This window comes from Carcharodon carcharias, chromosome 4, assembly GCF_017639515.1.
Source record: "Carcharodon carcharias isolate sCarCar2 chromosome 4, sCarCar2.pri, whole genome shotgun sequence".
Classification (NCBI taxonomy): Eukaryota; Metazoa; Chordata; class Chondrichthyes; order Lamniformes; family Lamnidae; genus Carcharodon; species Carcharodon carcharias.
The window spans coordinates 157,527,273-157,542,059 of NC_054470.1; the positions used below are offsets into that span (position 1 = coordinate 157,527,273).

Genomic DNA, 14,787 nt, shown 5'->3' on the forward strand with positions numbered 1-14,787 from the left:
TCTGCCTGTCCAGATGGTCTAAAATATATAGCACTACTTGAAGAAAAACAGGGACTTGTTTCACAAAAGCACAATATTATGGAAGCTGGAAATCTGAAATAAAAACAAAATGCTGTAAACAGAAAGTCAGGCAATGTCAGTGGAGTGGGAAACAGAGTTAATGTTTCAGGTTAATGACTCTTTCTAGTCTGATGAAAAGTCATCGACCTGAAAAGTCAACTGCTTCACTTGCCACAGATGTTGCCTGAACTACTTTCAGCATTTTCTGTTTTTTAGGGAGTTCTTTTGGTGTTCTGATCAGTTTATCTCTCAGCCCACAACCACGATAAAGACATATTAGCAAATCACATCTCACTACTGTTGTGGGACCTGCTGCTGTGTCTTCCCACGTCAGTGACCAAATTTCAAAAGTATTTGACATAGACCTCCAAGGTCTTCCCTTTAGGGCAGGGACACTGGGAATGCAGTAAATTTCAAATGAATCATTTGGGACCCTCCACTTCTAAAATAGGCTGTTTTAAGTGTAGCTTTGAGTTACATCTCTTTGAAACAGCAATTTAAGACCATAAGACGTAGGAGCAGAAGTAGGCCATTCGGCCCATCAAGTCTGCTCCGCCATTCTATGAGATCATGGCTGATCTGATAATCCTCAACTCCACTTTCCTGCCTTATTCCCATAACCCTTGATTCTCTTACTAATTAAAAAATCAATCTCAGCCTTGAATATACTTAACGACTCAGCCTCTACACCCCTCTGTGGTAAAGAATTCCACAGATTTAACAACCCTCAGAAGAAATTCCGCCTCATCTCTGTCTTAAATGGGTGACCTCTCACTTTGTGATTATGCCCCCTGGTCCTAGACTCTCCCACAAGGGGAAACAACCTCTCAGCATCTACCCTGTCAGCCCCCTAAGAATCTTACGTTTCAAAAAGGTCGCCTCTCATTCTTTGAAACTTCAAAGAATACAGGCCTTGAATTGTAAAAGAACTCAAAATGACTGGAATAAAATGACTTTAGAACCAGAATTTTGAGTTGCTGCCCTTGTCAGACTCCCATATGCCTATAGCCTCCTATGTTGTCTACTCAGTGGCAAATTAATGATTTTTGAATAAACTATTAATCCTTTATAACAGGTAGATGTTTGTTACCAACTGGTATTAGCAATTTAGGAAAGGGAAGGCTCTACTTAAGCATTGATTTTATTTTTAAAAAACACATTTAAGTTGACATGTCAAAGTGAAGTTAATTTTCCTGTCATCTACCAGTTGCCAGCAAATTTAATCTTCAGGACGAGGACATGCAAACCTTTGTCAATGCCATGTTGTATGGGCTTTATGGAATTTAAGCAGAAGACTTGCAATTATTTTGTTGTGTTTTGATTTTTATCTTGTCTTTGCCAAAGATCATATTCACCTCAGAGATTGTTATAACCTGAGCATATCATTAATTTGTTACCTGTTTTAGATTGAATTTACATTTTTTATTAGATTGGAGATGAGAATGATTTGCCAGTGTCCTGACTAAGAGAATTTTGCTTCAGTGTGTCAAGTTGTTAATGCTCAGTAGCCAAATAGTGGCTGGATACCAGTCACTTCAAAACTGTACACGGGTCCCTTTTCAGTTCACAGGGGAGGCGATGGCATAGTGGTATAGTCACTGGACTAGTAATCCAGAGACCCAGGGGTACTTCTGGGGACCCAGGTTTGAATCCCACCATGGCAGATGGTGGTATTTGAATTCAATAAAAATCTGGAATTAAAAGTCTAATGATGACCATTGCCAATTGTTGTAAAACCCATCTGGTTCACTTACTGTGCTTACCTGGTCTGGCCTACTTGTGATTCCAGACCCACAGCAATGTGGTTGGCTCTTAAATGCTCTCTGAACAAGGGCAGTTAGGTAAAAACAAAAAACTGCGGATGCTGGAAATCCAAAACAAAAACAGAATTACCTGGAAAAACTCAGCAGGTCTGGCAGCATCGGCAGAGAAGAAAAGAGTTGACGTTTCGAGTCCTCATGACCCTTCAACAGAACTGAGTTCAGTTCTGTTGAAGGGTCATGAGGACTCGAAACGTCAACTCTTTTCTTCTCCGCCGATGCTGCCAGACCTGCTGAGTTTTTTAAGGGCAGTTAGGGATGGGCAATAAATGCTGGCCCAGGCAGAGATGCCCACATCCCATGAATGAATTTTTTAAAAACTCAGCAGAGCCAACTGATCATTAGAATGAAGACATAATTCATTGGCCATAAGGAGATAATGAAACTATGTTAATTTGTAAATTTATTTTTATTTTTCCATTAACCATACAACTTTAAAACACTAAGTTTTCAGACTTTAGTGAGCCACCACAGAGACTTAGTACTAATTGGTCTATGTTCATGTGTATAACTATCTCAAAGTTATTAGCCTGAATAGTTTTGTCACCCATGGGATAGGTTGTCTTGAGATTGAGACTTTTTAGTAAGAAAGGTCACTGCATGTAGCAGCTTGGTTAGATATTTCCCAAAGACTTAGCAAACTTCATTCTAGAATCTCTTCAAGACCAATTTTTTCCAAAACAGTCAATGTACAATGACTTCTAATATGGAATATAAGATTAATTGAATTATAGTACAGAATTATTTTCAGAAACAGAAATTGATTTTCTTGACCTTGCCAGGATTTTACGGTCCCTCCCACCTGGTAGGATATTATAGTCCTACCGAACTGAATGGAGATTTAAATAGTTTGCAGCATCCACCGGGGGAGATGCCACGGCGGGTAAAACCCTGGCCCTTATATAATTGGAAGTGGCTAACAGTATTTCTGAATTTGTAACTTGAATTACTATGCATTTAATTTTCAGGGAATAAAGCATTTGTGATGTGAGTTTTTTTAGACTAGCTACTAGCTTGAAATGCTGAGTTTAAATGTTTAAAATTCTCTGTGATATAATGTGTTGGAGTGCTATTACACAGTACTATAGTAGGATATTAGCTTGCACTGCTTTGGCATAGTGTACTGGAATACAAAAAATTCTTAAGTGAGGAGATGGGCTTGTGCCTTTACTTCTTGGGGGAGGAAGATTCAAAAACATCATCTTTGGCTGCTTTTTTTTACAGCTAGTTTCATGTGAATTTGCAGATGTGGATTAGGTTGCTCAATGCTACCGCAGGTGAGAATATGTATGTTGGCTGCAGAAGAATGGGGAAAGGAAGAAGTTATCTGCAAAAGGGGTCTTACCCTAATAACTCAACCCTGTGGTACAGTTCGTTACTGCATGGATGGTCTAGAGTGGCAGTTTCCACCCAAGGAGTCTCACCCTGTTCCTGATCGTAATAAGGAGCATTTTTAAGAGGTACTGATTTGAAGCAAGGTTTTTCTGAGAGCAAGGTGTCTGTTACATAAAGGAACTGTAACATAGGGTGCAGGTTTCTTGGATAACTAAAATAAAATGAAGGAAAATTAAAATCTGAATTGAAATTAAAAACAAAGGGCAAATTGTATATTAAGTGTTTTTTAAAAAAGGTAGAATTTCCACCTAGGTTCTAATCAGGGCAAAATTGCTAGTTTTCAGAATTGATTTTTTTTGCTCAAGTTCCCACTCCTTTACTTCCACAGCACAGAATGTTAAAATCTTCCAGCACGTTTGGGCAGCATTTTTAGCACTTAAAGGAATATCTTTTTTAATACAGATGATAATTGAGTGGTTTTATTAAATCCATTTCAGCTGTATTATGACATAAAACAAGCATTTTTAGTAAGCCCACCACCAGTGAGTACCCTGATTAAATACCTGAATTTAAACCATACAGAACCATTTACCAGTTACACTAGTATAGTCAGTTTAAATTATTTTAATTTTTAAAAAAATACTTATTGCCTTTGCACCAAAAAAGATTAAAATTAAGAGCCTCATAAATGACCTGCACACAGGCGCAATTATTGGAAACTTGGCATTCTGATTAACGTGGTCTGAGGACATGGCTAGTTTTCTGCTTTTGTGGGTCGGGCCAGCTTCCAGCACAATGTTTTATAAACCAGCACAAAAGACAGTGGAATGTTGATCTATGTTAGACCTAATTTGCACTTAAAAGCCCTCAGCTGTTTGTTATTTTAGATGAACGTAATGGAAACTCTACCCCAAACTCTTCAAGCAAGTTTTAGTTCCTTGGTCCATTAGAAGCAGAGATTTTAGTATGGCTTTTTCCAACAGCCACCAATTTCTCACCTCAGTAACAGAAAATGCATTAAAGATTTTCAAAGCTGATAAGTGAATTCCTTTCATCGTGTTCTGGTGGATGCACGATAGTGGCGGACCTACAAGGAGACAAAATAAGCTATAATTAAACCTTTGAATAGATCATACTGGAAATGGTCTGTAGATTGTTGTATGACTATTCATGACAGATTTTCTGAATCTGCAATTACAGCAAAGCATTTAAACCAATGCGAATGCTGGTCAGAAAATCAAGTCAGCGTGTACAGTTTTGAGTCCCTACTTAAGTCGCAAAATCTGACAATATCTGCAGGAAATTCTAATCATTGCATTTTAACCAGGTCTAAAGAGTCTGAGGCTTGGGGGGGTTCTCGTGGTCTTATTTTATGGAATATTAGTAACTGACCTATGTTGAATCTTATTAGGAGGCTGGAGTCTTATCCTCAGAATTTATGCAGGACCTCTGCTCCTCTGCTGGAAATTTGTTGAAAACCCTGTGTATGCATTAAATAGCTTTTATTTATGTGGCACGTTTAATGTGATATGACACTCCAAGGCACTTCACGGGACCGTTATAAAACAAAATCTGACATTGAGCCACAATAAGGGAATCAGGGCCTTGGCAGTTTAAAGGCATAGCTCAATATTGGAGCTATGCCTTTAATCAGGGATGCTGAACAAGTAAGAATTAGAGAAGTGTAGATATCTGAGGATTGGGTTGGGGGTGGTATTAGAGATGGGGAGGGCCGAGGCAATGACAGGATTTGAAAACAAGGGTGAATTTTAAAATCGTCCTGTTGGTTAACCGGGAACCAATGTAGATTAGAGAGCAGGATGAACAGGACTTGGTACAACTTAGATCAGGTACAACAGTTTTAGATTACCTCAAGTTTCGTGAGGGTAGATCACAGGAGATAAGCCAGGAATAGTCAAGTCTAGAGGTAACAAAGGCATGGATGAGGGTTTTAGCTGCAGATGAGTGAAGGTAGGTTTGGCGTCAGGCACTATAACAAGAGTTGGAAACAGCTCGTCATAGTGATGGTGTAGATGTGTGACCGGAAGCTCATCTTAGGGTTCAAAAGGATACTATGATTGTGAACAGTCTGGTACAGCCTCAGGGAGCTGCCAGGGAAAGGGATGGAGTAAGTGGCAAGGGGAATGGAGTTCGTTGTGGGGATTGAAAATATTGGCTTCAGTCTCCCCAACATTTAATTGGAAGGAATGTTTGCTTATCCATTCATGGATATCAGACAAACAGTCTCACACATTAGAGGCAGTGGATGGGTTGAAAGGCGGTGGTGAGGGAGAGCTGGGCGTAATTAGTGTACATGTGGAAACTGCTTTTGGATGATGTTGCCAATACAACAACCGATGTATTAATCTAATGCCTTTAGCAATGAAACATCCCAAGGTGCTTAACTGGAGTATTATAAAACAAGTATAACACCTAGCAACATAAGAAGATATTAGATCAGATGACCAAAAGCTTGGTCAAAGAGGTAGGTTTTAAGAAGTATTTTAAAGGAGGAAGTGAGCTAGAGAAACACAGGGAATAGGAGCAGATGGTGACCATTTGGCCTGCTCTGCCGTTCAACTAGATTACAGCTGATCATTAGCTCATTGCCATTTTCCTGCACTATCCCCTTATCCTTTGATGTCTTTAATAACTAGAAATTTATCGATCTCTATCTTGAACATACTCAGTGACTGAGCCTGCTCAGCATCCTTCTGGAATAGAGAATTTCAAAGATTCACCACCTCTTGAGTGAAGAAATTCTTCATCATCTCAGTTCTAAATGGCCCACCCTAATTCTGAGACTATGTCCTCTGGTTCTAGACTCCCCTATCCAGGGGCAACATCCTTCCTGCATCTACCTTGTCGAACCCTTTTAAGAATTTTGTATGCTTCGATAAACTCATTCTTCTAAACCCAATCTCTCCTCATAGGATAATCCCACCATCACAGGAATTAGCCTGGTGAACCTTTGTTGCACTCCCTCTATGACAAGTATATACTTCCTTAGGTAAGGGGACCAAAACTGGACACACTACTCCAGGTACGGTCTCATCAAGGCTCTATACAATTTCAACAAGATATCTTTACTCCTGTGCTCAAATCTTATTGCAATAAAAGTCAATATACCATTTGCCTTCCTAATTGCTTGCTGCATCTGCATGTTAGCTTTCAGTGACTCATGAACAAGGACATCAACACTTCCCAATCTCTAACAATTTAAGAAATACTCTGTATTTTTGTTTTTCCTACCATAGTGGATAACTTTACATTTTTCTACATTATATTCCTTCTGCCATCTTCTTACCCACTCACTTTTCTTATCTAAATCTCTTTGAAGCCTCTTTGCATCATCTCACAACTCACATTCCCACCTAGTTTTGGGTCATCAGCAAACTTGGAAATAGAGAGAAATAGAAGGGGGTCAAGGATCCTTGGGGGACACCAGAGGTTATGCTGCAGGAACAGAGAATGGTGCTGATAATTCTCTGGTTACAATTAGACAGTTAAGAATGAAACTAGCCCCACCAAGCTGGATCACAGTGGAGAGGCATTGGAGGATGATGTGTTCAACATGGAGTTTCAGGAGTGATGGTCATGAATTTGGGAGGCAACAATACAACCTCGGACTGGAAAGGAATAGGATGTTGTAAATGGGGCAGTAATTTGCAGTATGGAGGGGGCCAAGAGTTTTTTTTTAAACAAACTTACAAATTTACGAACAAGAAGCAGGAGTAGGCCATTCAGCCCCCTTGAGCCTGCTCTGCCATTTAATAAGGTCATGGCTGATCTGAGAGTAACCTGAAATCTGCATCCCAGCTACTGCTGATAACCTATCACCCCCTTCCTCACCAAGAATCTACCCACCTTTGCCTTAAAAATATTCAAAGACTCTGCATCCACCACCTTTTCAGGAAGAGAGTTCCAAAAAACTTGACCCTCTGAGTGAAAAACTTTCACCTCATCTCTGTTTTAAATGGGCAGCTCCTTATCTTTTAAAACAGTGACCCCCTAGTTCTAGATTTTCTAACAAGAGGAAACATCCTCTTCATATCTACCCTGTCAAGACCCCTCATTTTATATGTTTCAATCATGTCACCTCTTACTCTTTTAAACTCCAGCCTAGTCTGTCCAATCTTTCCTCATAAGACAACCCATCCAATCCAGGTATTAGTCTGGTAAACTTTCTTTGAACTGTTCCCAACACATTTACATCCTTCTTTAAATAAGATTGACCAATACTTTACACAGTACTCCAGATGTGGTCTCATTAGTGCTCTGTATAACTGAAACACAACCTCCCTACTTTTGTATTTGATTCCCCTCGCAATAAATGATAACATTCTATTAGGCTTCCTAATTACTTGCTGTACTTATTACTTGCTTGTACTATCCACTTATCTGGATGAGTGCAGCTCCAACAATACTCAAGAAACTCAACACCATCCAGGACAAAGCAACCCGCTTGATTGGCTCCCAATCCAGCACCTTAAACATTCACTCTCTCCATCACCAGTGCATAGTGGCAGCAGTGTGTACCATTGAAGAGATGCACTGCAGCAACTCGGCAAGGCTTCTTACAAATCCATGACCTCTACCACCTAGAAGGACAAGGGCATCAGAGGCATGAGAACACCACCACCTATAAGTTCCCCTCCAGGTTGCACACTATCCTGATCTGGAACTATATGTCACTGTTGCTGGGTTGAAATCTTGTACCTACACCACGTGGCTTACCGCCCCTTTCTCAAGGGCAATTAGGGATGGACAATAAATGCTGGCGTAGCCAGGCATGCTCACATCACATGAATGAATAAAAAGATATAGTGAAGAATCAGCTGCTTAACTATCTGCCCATCTCATCTCAACTACATTCTGCTTTAATTTTGAAGAGTAAAACATAGTGGGCAGGTTAGGTAGTAAAATGCTGTTTTCACTGTTTTCCAAGGGTTTTGACAACTCTTCCACAGAGGTTTCAGTGGATGAACAAGAGAACCCTCATTAAAGTTCACCCCATAGCATGATCCTCATGAACTCGCTGGCTAAACAGTCTGCCGAGAGGCAGAACAGATGTGACCAATTCTGTTCTCACCCAGTGTTGGCACTCAAATATTTTTCAGCAGGGACCAGTGGAGAACGTTCCAGAGTAGGATTTTCTTTAACCCCATTTCCACCCCATTGTCCGGTGCTGTGGCCAATTGTCATGGTCTCCCTGGTTAAGAACAACCAACTGTTCAGTTCTGAATATGCATTTTGCAACCTAGCCATCAGGCATTTTTCTTATTCAGATAGCCTCGTTTCAATTATACGAGAATATGAGCTAGGAGCTGGAGTAGGCCACTCGGTCCTTAAAGCCTGCTCCGTCATTCATGAGATCATGGCTGATCTGATTGTAACCTCCCACCTATCCCGATAACCTTTCACCCCCCCCCCCCCCCCCCCCCCCCCATTAATCAAGAATCTATTTAGCTCTGTCTTAAAAATACTCAAAGGCCCTGATTCCTCTGCCTTTTGAGGGAGAATTCCAAAGACTCACGACCCTCTGAGAAAAAACATTTCTTCTCATCTCTGTATTAAATGAGCGACCCACTATTTTTTAAACCGTGACCCCTAGTTCTAGATTCCAGGTATTAGTCTCGTAAACCTTCTCTGAAATGCTTCTAATGCATTTACATCTTTCCTTAAATAAGGAGACCTATACTGTACACAGTATTCCAGATTTCACCAGTACCCTGTATAACTGAAGCATAACCTCACTTCTGGCATGTTCTTGCTAGGATGAAGGATAAGCATGGCAAGTTTCAGGAACCTTCAGGATATTGTGTGATTAGTCATAAAGGAAAGGGAAGCATTCGTAAGGGCTAGAAGGCTGAGAACAGATGAAGCCCGTGGAAAATATAAAGAAAGTAGGAAGAAACTTAAGCAAGGAGTGAGGAGGGCTAAAAGGGGTCAGGAAAAGTCACTGGCAAACAGGATTAAGGAAAATCCCAAGGCCTTTTATACATATGTAAAAAGCAAGAGGGTAGCCAGGGCAAGGGTAGGCCCACTCAGGGACAGAGGTGGGAATGTGTGTGTGGAGCCAGAAGAAATGGGAGAGATACTAAATGAATACTTCTCATCAGTATTCACCAAAGAGAAGGACTTAGCGGTCGATTTGTCTAGGGAAGAGTGTGTAGATAGCCTGGATCATGTTGAGATCAAAAAAGAGATGTTAGGCATCTTGAAGAATATTAAGGTGGATAAGTCCCCAGGGCCAGATGGGATCTACCCCAGAGTACTGAGGGAGGCAAGGGAGGAGATTGCTGGGGCCTTGACAGAAATCTTTGTATCCTCACTGGCTACGGGTGAGGTCCCAGAGGACTGGAGAATGGCCAATGTGGTTTCATTGTTTAAGGGTAGCAGCGATAATCCAGGAAATTACAGCCCGGTGAGCCTTACATCAGTGGTAGGGAAATTATTAGAGAAGATTCTTTGTGACAGGATTTACTACCATTTGGAAGCAAATGGACATATTAGTGAGAGGCAGCATGGTTTTGTGAAGGGGCGGTCATGTCTCACTAACTTGATAGAGTTTTTCGAGGAAGTGACAAAGATGATTGACGATGGAAGGGCAGTGGATGTTAACTACATGGATTTCAGTAAGGCCTTTGACAAGGTCCCTCATGGCAGACTGGTACAGAAGGTAAAGTTGCACGGGATCAGAGGTGAGCTGGCAAGATGGATACAGAATTGGCTTGGTCATAGAAGACAGGGTAGCAGTGGAAGGGTGCTTTTCTGAATGGCGAGCTGTGACTAGTGGTGTTCCGCAGGGATCAGTGCTGGGACCTTTGCTGTTTGTAGTGTACATAAATGATTTGGAGGAAAATTTAACTGGGCTAATTAGTAAGTTTGCAGACGACACTAAGGTTGGAAGAGTTGCAGATAGTGAAAAGGATTGTCAAAGGATACAACAGGATATAGATCGGTTGGAAACTTGGGCGGAGAAATGGCAGATGGAGTTTAATCCAGACAAATGCGAGGTAATGCATTTTGGAAGGTCTAATACAGGCAGGAAGTATCCAGTAAATGGCAGAACCCTTAAGTGCATTGACGGGCAGAAGGATCTGGGTGTACAGGTCCACAGGTCACTGAAAGTGGCAACACAGGTGGATAAAGTAGTCAGGAAGGCATATGGCATGCTTGCCTTCATTGGCAGGGGTATTGAATATAAAAGCTGGGAAGTCATGCTGCAGCTGTATAGAAACTTGGTTAGGCTACACTTGGAATATTGCATGCAATTCTAGTTGCCACATCACCAGAAGGATACGGAGGCGTTGGAGAGGCTGCAGAGGAGGTTGGTCTGGAGATTATTAGCTATGAGGAGAGGTTGGAGAAACTCGGATTGTTCTCACCAGAGCGACGGAGATTGAGGGGCGACTTGATAGAAGTTTACAAAATTATGAGTGGCATGGACAGAGTAGATAGTCAGAAGCTTTTGCCAGTGTGGAAGAGTCAATTACTAGGGGACATAGATTTAAGGTGAGAGGAGAAAACTATAGAGATGTGTGGGGCAAGTTTTTTACTTAGAGGGTAGTGAGTGTCTGGAATTCGCTGCCAGAGGAGGTGGTGGAAGCAGGTACAATAGTGGTGTTTAAGAGGCAGTTTGACAAATACATGAATAGGATGGGAATAGAGGGATACGGACCCCGGAAGTGCAAAATGTTTTAGTTGACGGGAAATATGATCGGTGCAGGCTTGGCGGGCTGAAGGGCCTGTTCCTGTGCCGTACTTTTCTTTGTTCTTTGTACTTTTGTAATCAATTCCCCTCGCAATAAATGATAACATTCTTTACTGTTGCTGGGTCAAAATCCTGGAACTGCCTCTCTATCAGCACTGTGGGTGTACTACACCACATGGACTACAGCGATTCAAGAAGGCAGCTCACCACCACCTTCTCAAGGGCAATAGGGACAGGCAATAAATGCTGGCCTAGCAAGTGATGCCCACATCCTGTAAATGAATAATAAAAAAAATTTTAATGGTTTCCTAATTACTTGCTGTACCTGCATACTAGCCTTTTGTGATTCTTGCACTAGGACACCCAGATCCCTCTGCACCTGAGCTCTGCAATCTCTTACCATTTAGATAATATGCTTTTCTTTTACTCTTCCAGCCAAACTGGACAATTTCACATTTTCCCACGTTATACTCCATCTGCCAGATCTTTGCCCACTCACTTAACCCATCTTTATCTGTAGCCTATTTATGTCCTCTTCACAACTTACTTTCCTACCAATCTTGGTCTCATCAGCAAATTTGGCAACCATCCCTTCATCCAATTCACTTATATAAATCGTTAACAGATGAGGTCCCAGCACTGATCTCTGTGGCATGCCACTCGTTACATCTTGCCAATCTGGAAAAGACCCATTTATGCCTACTCTTTGCTTCCTGTTAGACAGCCAATCTTCTATCCATGCCAATATGTTACCCCCCTATACCATGAGCTTCCATTTTCCGCAATAACCTTTGATGTGGCACTTTATCAAATGCCTTTTGGAAATCTAAGTACAGTACATCCACCAATTCCCCTTTATCTACAGTAGGTGTTACTTCCTCAAAGAACTCCAACACGTTGGTTAAACACGATTTCACTTTCACAAAACCATGTTGACTTTGCTTGATGACCTTGAGCTTATCCAAGTGCCCTGCTATAACTTATTTAATAATAGCTTCTAACATTTTCCCTATAGCAAATGTTAAACTAACTGGCCTTCAGTTTCCCACTTTCTGTCTCCCTCCCTTTTCAAATAACGAAGTTACATTTGTTATCTTCCAATCTAATGGGACCTTCCCCGAATATAGGGAGTTTTGGAAAGTTAAAACCAATGCATCAACTATCTCACTAGACACTTCTTTTAAGTCCCTAGGATGAAGTCCATCAGGACCCGGGCTCTTGTTAGCCCACAGCTCCATCAATTTACTCAGTACCACTTCCCTGGTGATTGTAATTTTCCTAACTTCATTCTGCACTTCCATTTCCTGGCTTATAGCTGCTTCTAGGATGTTACTTGTAGCCTCTATAGTGAAAACTAATGCAAAATACCTGTTCAATTCATTTGCCATCTCCTTGTTTTCCATTATCAATTCTCCAGACTCGCTTTCTATAGGACTAACATTCGCTTTAACTCTTTTTAAAATATTTATCTGTTTTTATATTTCTGGTTAGCTTTCTCCCATACTCTAATTTTTCCCTCCTTATTAGGTTTTTTAATCATTCTTTGCTGTTCCCTATATTCTGTTCAATCTTCTGGCTTTCCACCCATCTTTGCACAATTATATGCTTTTTCTTTAAGTTTTATACTATTTTTAATCTTTCTCATTAACCACTGATGGGGTGTCCGTCCCTTGGAAATTTTCTTATTTGTTGGAATGCGCATTCTGTAATATCCCCTTAAATATTAGCCATTGCATCTCTGTTGACATATCCCTTAACCTAATTTACCATTTCACTTTAGCCAGCTCAGCTTTCCTGCCCTCATAATAGCCCTTATTTAAGTTTAAAAACTTAGTCTCAGACCCACTCCTCTCTCCCTCAAAGTGAATGTAAATTTTTTTGGATAAGGGTGATGGTGGCATATTTTTAAGAAGGGGACAGCACCTGAAGAGAGAGGAGAGTTAACAATATCAGCTAACATGGGAACTGGGAAAGGAAGTTAGTTGGACAACAGTTTGGTGGGAATAGTCTCAAAGGAGCAGAAAGTAGGTGCGACAAGGTGAACTCAGAGAGGGGAGATAAGAGAGAGAAACTGGAAAAAAATACAAGTTCAGGCTGTGCGGGATGGGGGTATCTTAGAGGAATTTTGGCTTGGTGGACTGGGAGAAGGAAGTGGTAGAAGCAGCTGATCAGATGGTCTCAATCTTAGTGAAAAATAAGTCCATGAGCTCCTCACTTGTTGGACGGAAGGACAAAGCAGACAGGGAAGAGGAGTTTAAGAAGATGGTTTGCAATAAAGAATCTGGAGATCATCTTTGCAATCCGGGATGATTCCTGCAAACATGAGAAGCTTTGGCAGAGGGGGATAAGAAAGGTGTTTGATCAGCAGTTCTTTCTGGATAAAATCTGCTCTTGAAGAATTTTGATATAAGTAAAGATTGTCATGAACAATAAGAATCAGCCCTTGTCTCAGTATTACAGTTAACGTGTGTTCAGGGTAAAGGCAATAATTCTTCAGATGCAGGACAAAATCGTTTCCTGAACTTGTTTGAGCTCTTCTCAATAAGGACTTTAACTTGAGTTTGATGAATGGATGAGGGCATGTACTCAAGGTGGGACTCAATGACTGGTTATTTCAATGTATTGGAATAATCTTTAATACATTTTAACTAAAGTTAGATCTCTGTGATAGGGCAATTTTCTTTTTATTGTTATTATTCAATTAATGAAATGAGCAATGTACTTGAAATTAATCTCCATATGGACAATAAAGTGACATGGAAATTGAATAGTGCTTTAGGTGAGCAAGCCAGATCTTGTGGTGAATAGTTAAACCAGTTGTCTGCCACATCCATTCAACTCTGTATTCCTTGGTCAGGGTGAGACAGCAATGGCTTTAGTGGGATCTTTGGCATCATAAGGTAGATATGAGGGTATGGCTGAACAGAACAGTAGCTCCAGAAATGTTGTGAATGGAGAGCCAAAGATTAGACAGTGCAGTTGCAAGTGAATTTTTTTTCTATGGCAGGAAGAAGGAAGTAAGGTTGAGAGGGAGAAGGAGTATGTGGGTGCAAAATGAAACAAGGGAATGGTCAGAGATAACATCTTATCTGTGATTGGTACCCTGGGAAAAGTGAAGTCATGTGGGATGGAAAAGTCAAGGTGATGGCTGTGAATATAGGCTGGAGAGTTTACATGGAGGGATGGAGTAAGGGAGGATAGGAGGGTAATAAATTCAGAGCATTACAAAGGGTAAAGAGGGTTTTCCTTGAAGTTACGGTGTCAGAGTGGAAGCAGTCCTGAGGGAATTGACCTCCTTAATGCTCAGCTTTGCCAGTACTCAATGGAAGTACATGCAATTTTTTAAGATCATATCACTTCAAGATGCTTCACACAATGAAGAACAATGGTATGCAAACACAGCAACCATTCAGGGTTACAGACAATGCAACAAGTGTATTGAATGACTAGTTAATCTATTCTCTTGGCGGTATTGATTGAGAGAAGAATGTTGGTAAGGAGTCCCTTCTCTTCAGGCAGTTGTCATGAATATTTAATATTCTTTGAAGGACAGCACTTCTGACAATGCAGCACCTATTTAGTACTCCACTGATATGTCAACTTGGATTATTCCATAGGGTGAACTCATCTCTGATGTAAAATTTTAATTTGTATCCTCGCTGATAAGAAGTGCAAGTGGTACCGACCTGTGAGCACCACTAACACCAACTGCAGTATCCACACTCTACAACAATCCAGCCATAAGCTAAAACATAGGCTTCACATAGGCCAAAAATGGCCACTGAACTATTGGGAAGTTAGTAAGAGGCTCTTAAAAGATGGGAACATTTGGAGGTGGTGGGGTGGGAGGCGGTG

General features: G+C 40.9%; 1 protein-coding gene across 1 annotated transcript in view; it reads right to left on the reverse strand.

Annotated features, from left to right (window-relative positions):
* The window catches only part of LOC121277415 (soluble lamin-associated protein of 75 kDa-like), a 110,072-nt gene that overhangs the window by 2,966 nt on the left and 92,319 nt on the right, over positions 1-14,787 (reverse strand). Inside the window, exon 14 of the transcript XR_005942874.1 lies at positions 4,214-4,302. The gene's annotated coding sequence lies outside the window, so the exon portion shown is untranslated. The remainder of the gene's footprint in view (positions 1-4,213; positions 4,303-14,787) is intronic.